General features: G+C 45.8%; 1 long non-coding RNA gene across 1 annotated transcript; it reads right to left on the bottom strand.

Annotated features, from left to right (window-relative positions):
* Positions 1–387: 387 nt before the first annotated feature.
* On the bottom strand, positions 388–10,246 carry LOC131492533 (uncharacterized). The gene is made up of 3 exons (XR_009252100.1): positions 10,011–10,246; positions 1,114–1,272; positions 388–1,005 (listed from the first exon to the last, which is right to left on the bottom strand). It is a non-coding gene; the product is annotated as an uncharacterized LOC131492533 (long non-coding RNA).
* Between the last annotated feature and the right edge of the window lie 762 nt (positions 10,247–11,008).

Genomic DNA, 11,008 nt, shown 5'->3' with positions numbered 1-11,008 from the left:
AGCCCCACTGCCCAAATCATTAGGTGACCCCGCATATTCCTCGTTGCGTAGACACAGACACAGCCTGCGTGGCGTTGTTAAAGTGTCTTTCCTTTCTCACCCCCCTGCTGGTCCCAGGCTCTTTATCCACAGCTTTCTGCAGCAGGCCAGGGTGATTCTCAGCTAGGACCTGGGGTTGAAAACTGCTCGGATGGCCGTGAGGTAACAGAGCAGGGTTCCCAGATGCCCCGCTTTCCACTCTGCTCCTCCTGTTCCACCCCTCTAGGATCTCTCGCCAGCACCAGATTCCTCTGGTGATTGTAGCAGACTGCAGTCAGCGTCGCTGCAAACGGGTGACCACGCTGGGCCACCGCCAGAGGTGCCGTTGTGAGAGGGGCACTTGGATGGCAATGCTGAAGAGTATTGGCGTTCTCCCCTTAGGAGGGGGAGGGTGTGGCACTGACCCCCACCCCCAAGGGGAACAATCACTGCTGTGGGCCCGGTCCCCTTACTCAAGCTAAGCTGGGGCAAGCTAAGGACTGAGTCCAGTTCAGTCCCGGGGCTACATTATTTCTTTAGTTGCATTTCACACCGGATAGGTCTGAACTATGGGCATCATTCCTTCGGCCCACGTGGGGTCCAGATGTACATGGTCAAAAGGAATTTTTTTCTTTCTAGAGGCTTTGGGGGGATCGAAAACTGCTGCAGATTCCGGTGTGTTATTTACATGCACTCTTTAGCACTCCATGACCATGTGACAGGTGCCCTGGGATTTGCAAGTGGAGTCTGGAAAGGAGCTGATTCAAGTCACAGAGACAGACTGACAAAAATTGCAAGGGCCTGACAGAGGGTAGACAAAGAGAAGTAGGAAAGAACCGAGGGCTGAATTTGGTTAGGCCCTTGGTTTGGTCACCTGTTTGTATAATCTGCTCAAAGGGAAGACGGGAAGAAAAATATCCTCTTGACTTGAGAGAGCTCCATCACTCCATCTGCACAGCCATCCATCGGCTTCTCCGTGGACAATGGCTGCAACAGAAACGTAAGAGAGAAAAGCCTTACATTTTCCTAGAACTCCTACTTTCAGGCGGTCCTGTCTTCTTGTTTCTATAGACTTTCATCTGCAATCTCACTTACCATCTTCTGTTCCCCATCTTCACCTCAGGGCTCGTGGAAAGGCACAGAAGGCAAGGGCTGAGAATCAGAGGGACCGTGGTACAGAGCTCCACTTTGTCACTTGCTACTCGCGTGCGTTGGGGGTTATCACTTAATCTTGACTGTTCTGAGTTTTCTCATCTGTAAAATGCGGGGATAACAACGTGGGGGGGGACAACGACGGAACACTACTGTAATATGCGGTTCATTGTACGTAAAGGTCTTGAGCCTAATGGTCAGAGCAAAGAGGTCACATTCTTTTGTAACCTGCTTTTCTTTCAGCTTCTATATTATGAGCATCCTTTTCGTGTCCCTCTATACAGATAAACCCCATTCTGACCCTTAATGACTGCACTATTTTCCATCCTCCGGTGTCCCTAATATATTCAACAGGTACCCCAAATCATACTAAGGTATGTTATGGTCGTTTTAAACATTTCTACCTGTATTTATTGTTTGGGCTATAACTATATTGGAGAGAGGTCTGAGGTAGCCTCAACTCATTTGGAAACTTGACAATAATTCCTTGAGGCAGGTACCACGATCTCACTTAATAGATGTGGAAACTAAGGTTCAGCGACTAATTCCCTTGCTCAAAGCCACGGAGCTGCAAATGACCAAGCCAGATTCTAAGTCAGCATATGTATGATGCTCAAGCCCAGCCCACTGGGTTAACATTTTGCATGAACACTCATGAAATTCTGAACCCGGAAAATTATTTCTCATCATATAATCCATTCTCATCCCAAAGTTCTTCCTAAGTATGTAAGGATTCAGACCTTTTGTATCTTGCCCTCCTTTGCGTCTTGCCCTCTGGTGACCGGCCTAGGGCATAGCTCTCCTAAACCTCCCTGAGAGGGGGTTTTGGTGTACCAAGGCTTTATTAAAATCACAGATTTCCTTCCGTTCTCCCCACATTTTCACGTGCTGCACAGAGATTTGTCTAAAAGTAGTGCAGTCTGGCCGTCTGCAGCAGAAACCAAGCATTCGACGCTCTATTTACAAGGAAAATACACTCTGACTTCGTTAGCAGCCTGGCCTCTGAGGCCTTGACCCTGCAGTCTGGGAAGATGCATGTAGAATCGGGTGGGGATGGGGGGGTCTTACCAAACACACCGGCTCAGCTGGACCGCTTCTTCCGTGGGTCCTCTCTAGGCACTGCACCTGCACGCTCCCCTGTCCAACCTCCCGGACCACCCACAAAGTGCCATCAGATGAATTATTCCATCTGATGTCAGCCAAAACCATAGATGTGAAAACCGTGGCTAGATGACATCATAACTCGAAATGTGAGCGGGACAAGGTCAATTTTCATCCACGAGATGTCAAGCAACCAGCCTGACTGATTGTTTTTACTGACTTGACGGGATCGATAGGTTGTTAAGTCATCGTGTTGACATTGATTGAATCAATATCCTTTGAGTTGGAGGGAAGAAAGCAGAGAATAGCAGCCAACATTTAAGCAGGAAGCATTCGAGGTCTCATGTGTGTGCCCCCCTGCCTTAGATTCCCTTCTGACCTCCACCCTGCGAGGCGGGCACTCTTATTGTCCCCATATTCCACATGAGGAAACCGAGTTTAAGAAAAGTTATGCATCTTGCCCAAGGTCATCCAGGTTAGTGACCTGCCCAACTTTGAGCCTTGTGTGTAACTGTCAGACTCAACGGCTATCACTAATTGCTTGGAAAGCACTGCAGATCCCAGCACTTGGGGTCCCATGCCCCACCAGCCCTCCAGGTAAAGGGCGGAGAAAGAGTCAAAACCTTCACTGGGTTCTCTAGTGACAAACTGTCAGCGATGACTTCGTTAGACCACATTTGCGGGGCTGGCATAGGGTTTTCTTGCGTGACCTAGTGACAGGAGTATTCTGGAAGTCGCACACAAGCTACAGTGGCTTTATTTATTTGGATTTTCATGGTTCAGTGCTTTGAGGTTGGAGGTGGGGGATAGAAGACCTTAAGCCTTGAAATACTCACTCTGCTGGACGCCTCATGTGCACGGCTCTGCCTGATGTGGGTGTTTGTAGATAGTTATTTCCTCGCCTGTGTCAGAATCATTTGAGCCCCTGTACTTTGTACTTGAAAGGATCTTCAAAGGGTGACGTCCTCTCAGAAGCCTGGACTTCAAGCTTCCTTTTGCTTGCTTTCTGCAGTTGCTTAACAACATTGAGCGTTTGGGTGGATCATCTTTTCTCTGCCCCCACAGACTGTGGCCCAGCCTGTCTTGCAGACCCGGAGGGTCCTAGCACCTGCCCCTGGTCAAACTCTCCCCATGTCTAGTTGGCTTTAGCAGGAGAGAAAAGTGGTGTTGAATTTTCAAAACATTTAGGGGTGCCTGAGTAGCTCGGTCAGTTAAGTGACTGGCTCTCGATTTCAGCTCATGTCATGATCTTGTGGTTTGTGAGTTCAAACCCCACATCAGGCTCTGCACTGTCACAGTGTGTAGCCTGACTGGAATTCTCTCTCTCTCTCTCTCTCTCTCTCTCTCTCTCTCTTCTGCTCCTGTGTGCTCTCTCTCAAAATAAATAAATAAACTTAAACATTTTTTTTAAAGGGACAGTCCCCTGAAATCTGGGAGGACTGCCTGGAGGAAGCCTGCTTTTCTGTACTGCAGTTTTGGAGGGAAAGGCAGCCCAGCCACCTTTGCCGGAAGTACAGTGGGATAACCCTTGCCGTCAGCACCAGCACCGTGACCAGGAATAGTGAAGGGTGTGCCAGCTGTGGAGGGCGAGAAGACAGTGGGTCGCAGTAGGAAAAGTCATAGACTAGGAGACAAAAGACTTGGATTTTAGTTGGTGCCCAGCAGTTCCTGTGTTAGCTAAATGCATTAGCAAAGCAAAATCAAAGAATGTTACAAGTTTGATAGTTGAAATCTCAAAACAATAACAACAACAACAACAACAAAAAAGAATCAGTTATCACAGGGAAAAAAATAAGAATTTTGTCTCACTTCTTCATGCTTGTTTTCTGGTTTTGCATTGCATTTTATTTGCATTCTGGGGACTTGAGTGCTGGTAGGTGGCACGCACACTTTTTGATGCCCAGGACACCTAGAGGTCATGTCGCCCAGGCTTTATCCGGGAACGTGCCATTATCCATGTAACTCTGGGCAAGTCTGTCCATCTCTCCGAGGTTTGGTTTTCTTCTTTGTTGTTGAACAAGGTTTGGTGGGGGTCAGGGGGACAGGTGGAAGTCAGATAAATTTTCAACTTACAAAGTAGGGGACCCCAATTCATTTTGACTCCTGTATGCTTCCTCCAAGAAAGAAAGACTGCTGATACTCGCCTGGCTAAATGAAGAGCCGTATTCTAGAGGACTACATGGAAAAAAATTTTCTTCTGGAATCAGTGAACCATCTTAACTTCAGACAGAGGCCGCTTCATTGGAATTTGGATTCCACCAAAACATCAAAAGGGAACAGGATGGACCTAACCTTAGGAACTACTCCCAGACATCTCTTAACACCTGCTGTTGGAGATATGGGAATGACACTGAAATATTTCCAGTGACAACTTCCTTATGGGTTCAGGTCTAGAAAACAGAAGAACGCTTGAAGACACAGACCCACAACTGAGTTTCTCAAGCACTTCTGTCCTTGTCAAGCAGTGACTCAGGGGACCTGGGTGTCCCAATCCCTCCTCCATCAAGACAGCTGATCTGAAACCATTCTCCAGAAGAGTGTTCTCCTTCTCATGGGCTTTTATTCATATAAAAGATTATGGTGAAGATTGGTAAATCTTCATTCCTTTAAAATATAGCCTCTGAGGTGCCTGGATGGCTCAACCGGTTAAGCGTCCGACTCTTGATTTCGGCTCAAGTCATGATGTCATAGTTCATGAGATTGAGCCCCGAGTCGGGCTCTGGGCTGACAGCACAGTGCCTGCTTGAGATTCTCTCTCTTCCTCTCTCTCTGCCCCTCCCCTTACTCATGCACATGCTTTCTCTCTCTCTCTCTCTCTCTCAATAAATAAATAAACATTTCTGGTGTCTTGTACCCAAAAGACAGAAATTTATGCCAACCCTCTTCTGCCTTGATATTTAACCTTGGGGAAAAGTTACCCCACCTACCTACATTTGTCAAACTAGCCAGGGAGTCCCCACAGAGGGGAAGAACTCACAGAAAGAGCGCTCAGTAAATGTTGGCTCGCCTTTTATGATTATTTAAGAAGTTAACTGAAATGAAGTGAAACTACAACAGTCGTGCTTGTCTTACGCACACTCGTCTTGCTTGCCACCGCTTGTCTCAAAATGCCTTTCACAAAACATGTAGGCTCTTTCAGTTGCAATAAAAGCACGGGCCTTCTGGGCCTGCTGTCTTTGCTTCCTCTCTCCAAACTGAATGCTCTGTCTTCAACCACTGCCTAGTTACCTATTTCATACGTATACATCTGCGGGTAGCAGGACACGATTACCTTCTTGATTCCAGAAGTACGTCATGTGCTGTTTCTGATTGTTTCAAAAACACACGCACCATGCGTGGCACACGGCCGACACGGGCGGGGACAAAGACGGTGTTGGGAGCTGGTAACAACAGAGTGCCCTTGCAGCGCTCGTGGTGACTAATCTGGTAAATTAGAACTTAGATACCACGCCACGTCGTTTAATAATGTTTCGTGTGTTTGATCTGCCCTTCCTCACTGGTTTCTAGGTTCCAGAAGGGACATAGAAGGGTAGGCATTTTTCATCCTGTCTTAGGTCCATCTTACGAAGCCTATCCTACACACACAGATGAACATAATAGCTAAGAAGGAAGCGCCTTCTCCCAACTTCCTAGACTTACTATGGAAAATGCTCTTGTTACATCCTGGTAATTTAGAAAAGAGCTCTTTGAATTTTCCAGCTCACTGAAAGAATTCAATTGGCCTCTGCTTTCCAAGACAGATCAAAAGCCTGCTACCACCCATCCCCCGCCTCCGCAGCTCCATACTCTGACAGCTGCCTTTCCTCCGGGTCCTGCTTGAGTCACAGCTCCGTTTGGAATAATTGTGGATGTGTCATGGCAAAATATCAAGTGAAGGAACTGGTGAAATGAGACAAATCACAAGTCATAGGACGTAAACACGTACGTGCCCACCATCTGTATGATGCACTTGGCATTTGTAGCAGCAGTCCGACCAAGGCGTGGACCCTCTCCTGGAGCGAAGCCTTCACTACAAGGTCCCGGGCAGGAAGACTATGTCCTCTTTAGAACTGTCCCCTGCCCAAACAGTACTGTGTTAACTAGAACAACTGATAACTGATGCCTCTTGATTATGGAAATACCTCCTCCTGGGCCAGTCCATTCTTTAGTTTGCGTGGAACTGGGGGAAGCTGCCAAACTTGTTCAAGGTCACAAGGTAGGGCATGTGGGGACAAGGATCCATGCTCTTTCCAAAATCTTTTCTGCCCACCTCTTAGTCATCTTCTCTCACCTGCCAGGCATCCCCTAACGAGCTTTATTGAGGGGACATAGAAGGAGGCGTGGTTCAGTGTATCGTCTAATGTCACACAGTAGGGGACCTAGTAACTGATCTAAATATACGTTGAAACATGATGTAGGATGAAGATAGCATTATAATTAATAGGTGAAGAATGAACTTTTCAGTAAAGGTTCTGTGACAATTGATTATCCATATGGACCAAAATAAATTTAGAATTCCTAACTCACACCATGCAATTCTAGACATAGCCAAGGCCAAATATGAAATATATAATTGCAACCTCTGAAGAAAAGAGACTGGGTTACAGAAGTGAGATATTCTGTCAATGGCTTTTTTGTTCTTTTCCAGGCGTGGTGGCGCAGATTCTGGAAAGGACAATACCCAGAGAACGCTGCCAGGCCGCCTAACCGGCCACCTCAAGGAAAGCTGTAGAAGTTTCTGCTAAGGGCTGAATTTACTGGGGCCCCTCTTGACCTTGTTTCCTTGAAGTTTGGAGGAATCAGTGAGGGTGGATTGCTTCCCTTGTAGTAGTCATCCTTTTGGGGTACAAGATCACTGCCACATCGCAAAGTTCCTCACGCTGATGGGGGTTTTTGCAAACCTGGTTTTCAATGTGTTCTTAGGTCTAAAAAATAGAAATCAATGGGGGACCTCAATGCCCCTTGAGATGCTGGTAACAGTGGCTTGAAACCCTCCAGCCCTCATCAGACATTCCTCACGTTCTCCAGAGGCTTTGCTCTCGTGGCTACGTTAGACTCTGTTGCCTAGCACACGGCCTCCGCGAGGCACCTTTTCAACTCAGATCCGGACCCAAAGCTCCTGCTCAGTTTCTACCAGCCAGCCTTCTCTCTGACACACCCAGGGAAGCCAGATGTTGACTAGAGTAGCTGAGGTTTGGGGAAGAGGGAAGTTGGCCTCAGCACCAACACTTCAGAGGGAAAAGTTCTCTGTGCCCTGGGCCACCCATCACTGCACAGATTCACCCCCGCTCACCCTGTCTCCAACCCCATCCATCTTGCAAGCTGCTCTTTCTATGTCTCCTTTTCTCCTCCATTCAGTTTCATTTATGTGTGTATGTGTGTGTAGGTATGTGTGTATGTGTATGTATGTATTGTGTGTATGTATGTATGTGTGTGTGCGTGTGTATGTGTGTGTTATGTATGTATTATTGTGTTTATGTGTGTGTATACGTGTGTATTGTGTGTATGTTACGTGTTTATTGTGTGTGTGTGTGTGTGTGTATGTATGTGTGTGTGTGTGTGTGTCTATATATGTGTATGTGTGTATAAAAGAAGGGTTTTTAGGGCAGTTTTAGGTTCATAGTAAAATTCAGCAGAAAGTATACAGTTACCCTATACCCCCTGCCCCCACACTTGCACAGCCTCCCCCACTATTAACACCCCCACCAGAGGGTACATTTCTTACAATGGATGAACTTACACTGGATGAACCTACACGTTCAATGGATGAACCTACACTGACACATCTTTCTCATCCAAAGTCCAGATTTTACATTAGGTTTCACTCTCAGTGGTGTCTTCTAAGGGTTTTGACAAATAAATAAGGGCGTGTATCCACCACTGTGGTCCCTCCTACAAAACGGTTCCACTGCCCTAAACATCCTCTGTGTCCTGTCTGTTCATCCCTCCCTCCCCCCAAACCCGTGGCAACCACTGATCTTCTTACTGTCTCCATAGTCTTTTTCCCAGTGTCATGGAGTTGGAATCCTGCAGTGTGGAGCGTTTTCAGACTGGTTTCTTTTACTTAGTCATAGGCATTTAAGTTTCCTCCTTGTCTTTTCACGGCTTGATAGCTCATTTCGTTTCAACCCTGAATAATATTCCATCGTGTGTCTGTACCGCAGTTTATTTATCCATGCACCTACTGAGGGGCATCTCTGTCCCTTTCAGAACCTCCAGGTTTTGTCAACTGCGAACCAAAGCTGCTTTAAACACCTTTGTTATTCAGTTCCTTATTAGTAGAAAAATACCAAGTAATTCCCCCCTTTCCTATGCACAGCCCCCATCCTTTGCCCTCTGGTGGTCTGGAGCCCACTGACATAGGTGTCCTCAGGGTCAAATCCACCCCCTGCCCACCTCATGTGGGATTTGCAATGAGTGCTCTTGAAAAAAACGCTCTCTACCCCACAGTGGATGCTCAAGTTGGGTCATTCAGGTCTCTTGTCTCACTGGTTCACAGATAAAGTAGACTAATCCTTATAGTAGGTTCCTTATGCCCTACTTATCCATTAGGAAACTCAGAGAGCTTGAGGAAAAGCCATCACAACTAGGGGGTAGATTACACATCGTGCAGGGTTGGCACACTCTGGGTGTTCTCTCTGCCCAGATGCCCTCGGATCCTTTTCACAGCTGTGTGCCTCCAACCCCCTGCTCCTGCCTGTGTTGCTGTCACCAGTAACACCCATCCCTTCGGAGGGTCCTGTTGGCACCGGGCAGCCTTGCCCTTCAGAGACCTGGAAGTGCCTGGGAATTTTATGCCTCCCCTCCCATCCCTCAGGGTGCCATTGACAGTGACTCTATGGGGAGTACCTTGAAGAGTCTGCAAACTAAAAGGAGAAGAGAGCTGACTTAGCCTGGTAAGTGATGCCTATCAAAAGCCCAGAAAAACTTCATGGGGAACATTTGGACTTCACCCCTTTCTCACCACTTCTAACTTATCTTTGGAGATCTGATTGCTACAATTAGAAAAGGAAGTGAGGGGCGCCTGGGTGGCTCAGTCGGTTAAGTGTCCGGCTTTGGCTCAGGTCGTGATCTTGCGGTCTGTGAGTTCAAGCCCAGCGTCGGGCTCTGTGCTGACAGCTCAGAGCCTGGAGCCTGTTTCAGATTCTGTGTCTCCCCCTCTCTCTCTGTCCCTCCCCTACTCATGCTCTGTCTCTCTTGCTCTCAAAAATAAATAAAATATTAAAAAAAATTAAAAAGAAAACGAAGTGAAATAGGAGGTAAGAATTAGAAATAAAGAGAAAAATACTGTCCTTATTTTCAGGTGCAATGTCTGCATATGTAACCTAAAGAAACAGGAGACAATTTATGGGAGTTAATATGACAGTCCAGTAACATGATTAGATACAAATAGTCCTAAGTCACACAGTGGGGAGCCCAGAAATTGATCTATACATACACTGAAACTGACGTAAGAGAAAGGTAACACTGCAACTTTTAGGCAAAGAATGAGTTTTTCAAAAAAGGTGCTGTGACCAATACGATGTGGACTAAAATGAATTTAGAGTTCTTATCTCAGATCTTAAAGACTAAACATAAAATATATAACTTTAACATGTTGAAGAAAACATAAAGGAACATTTTTGTCACTTCTGAGTAAGGAAGTGTGTCTTAAAACAAATTAAAAAAAATGAGATAAATATTTGATCACCTTAAAGAGTTTAAATTTATGAATATTAAACACTCTCATCATTAAAATAAAAATGTAAGCCAAGGAGCACCTCGGTGGCTCAGTCGGTTAGGCGTCCAACTCTTGATTTCAGCTCAAGCCATGATCTCAGGGTCGTCAGATGGAGCCCCTGCACTGGGCCCCATGCTGGGTGTGGAACCTGCTTGGGACTGTCTCTCTCCCTCTCCCTCTGCCCATCTCGCAGCTCTCTCTCTCTCTCAAAAATAAATAAATAAATAAATAAATAAATAAATAAATAAAAGTGTTAGAAGATATCGCAAAGAATTAGTAGTTAAGACATATACATGTAGGTATATATATACACACATATATAACTTAAGATATATACACACACACACACACACATAAAATTCAAGCTATATAAAGTACGTAAATATTTAAGACATATAAAATTAGTTTAAGATTCATGCATAAATTTCTATGCATAATAAGAAATGAACAAACTATTTTTTTTAAAAAAGTATAAAACAAATACTTCCCAGAGGAGGGAGCCTGAATGCCAATGAAGATGGAGAAAAATAAGAATTCTCATGCACATAGACCAATAAATTGGTACGATGCTCCTTTGGAGAGTAATTTGGCATTACTCTAGTGCATGTATCTAGTGTGTTATTCTGGGTTCTCCAGAGAAACAGAACCAATAGGATACATATATATATATATGGAGAGAGGGAGAGGGAGAGGGAGAGGGAGAGAAAGAGAGAGAGGGAGAGGGAGAGAGAGGGAGAGAGACAGAGACTTATCATAAAGAATTGGCTCATGTGATTATGGAGGCTGAGAGGCCCAGATCCGCAGTTGACAAGGTGGGGACCCAGGAGAGCAATGGTAACGTGCCAGTTCAAGTCTGAAGGCCTTCAAATCAGGAAAACTGATGGTGTAAGTGTCCATCAGAAGGTAGACGATCCATATCTCAGCTTGAGGATACAGAGAGATTTCTTCCTTAGCCAGCCTTTTGTTCTCGCAAGGCCTTCAGTGGATTGATTGGGTGAGATCCACCCACACTGAAGAGGACAAACTGCTTCACTCTGT

This window comes from Neofelis nebulosa, chromosome 13 (assembly GCF_028018385.1).
Source record: "Neofelis nebulosa isolate mNeoNeb1 chromosome 13, mNeoNeb1.pri, whole genome shotgun sequence".
NCBI lineage: Eukaryota > Metazoa > Chordata > Mammalia > Carnivora > Felidae > Neofelis > Neofelis nebulosa.
This window is presented reverse-complemented; position numbering and strand designations above follow the sequence as displayed.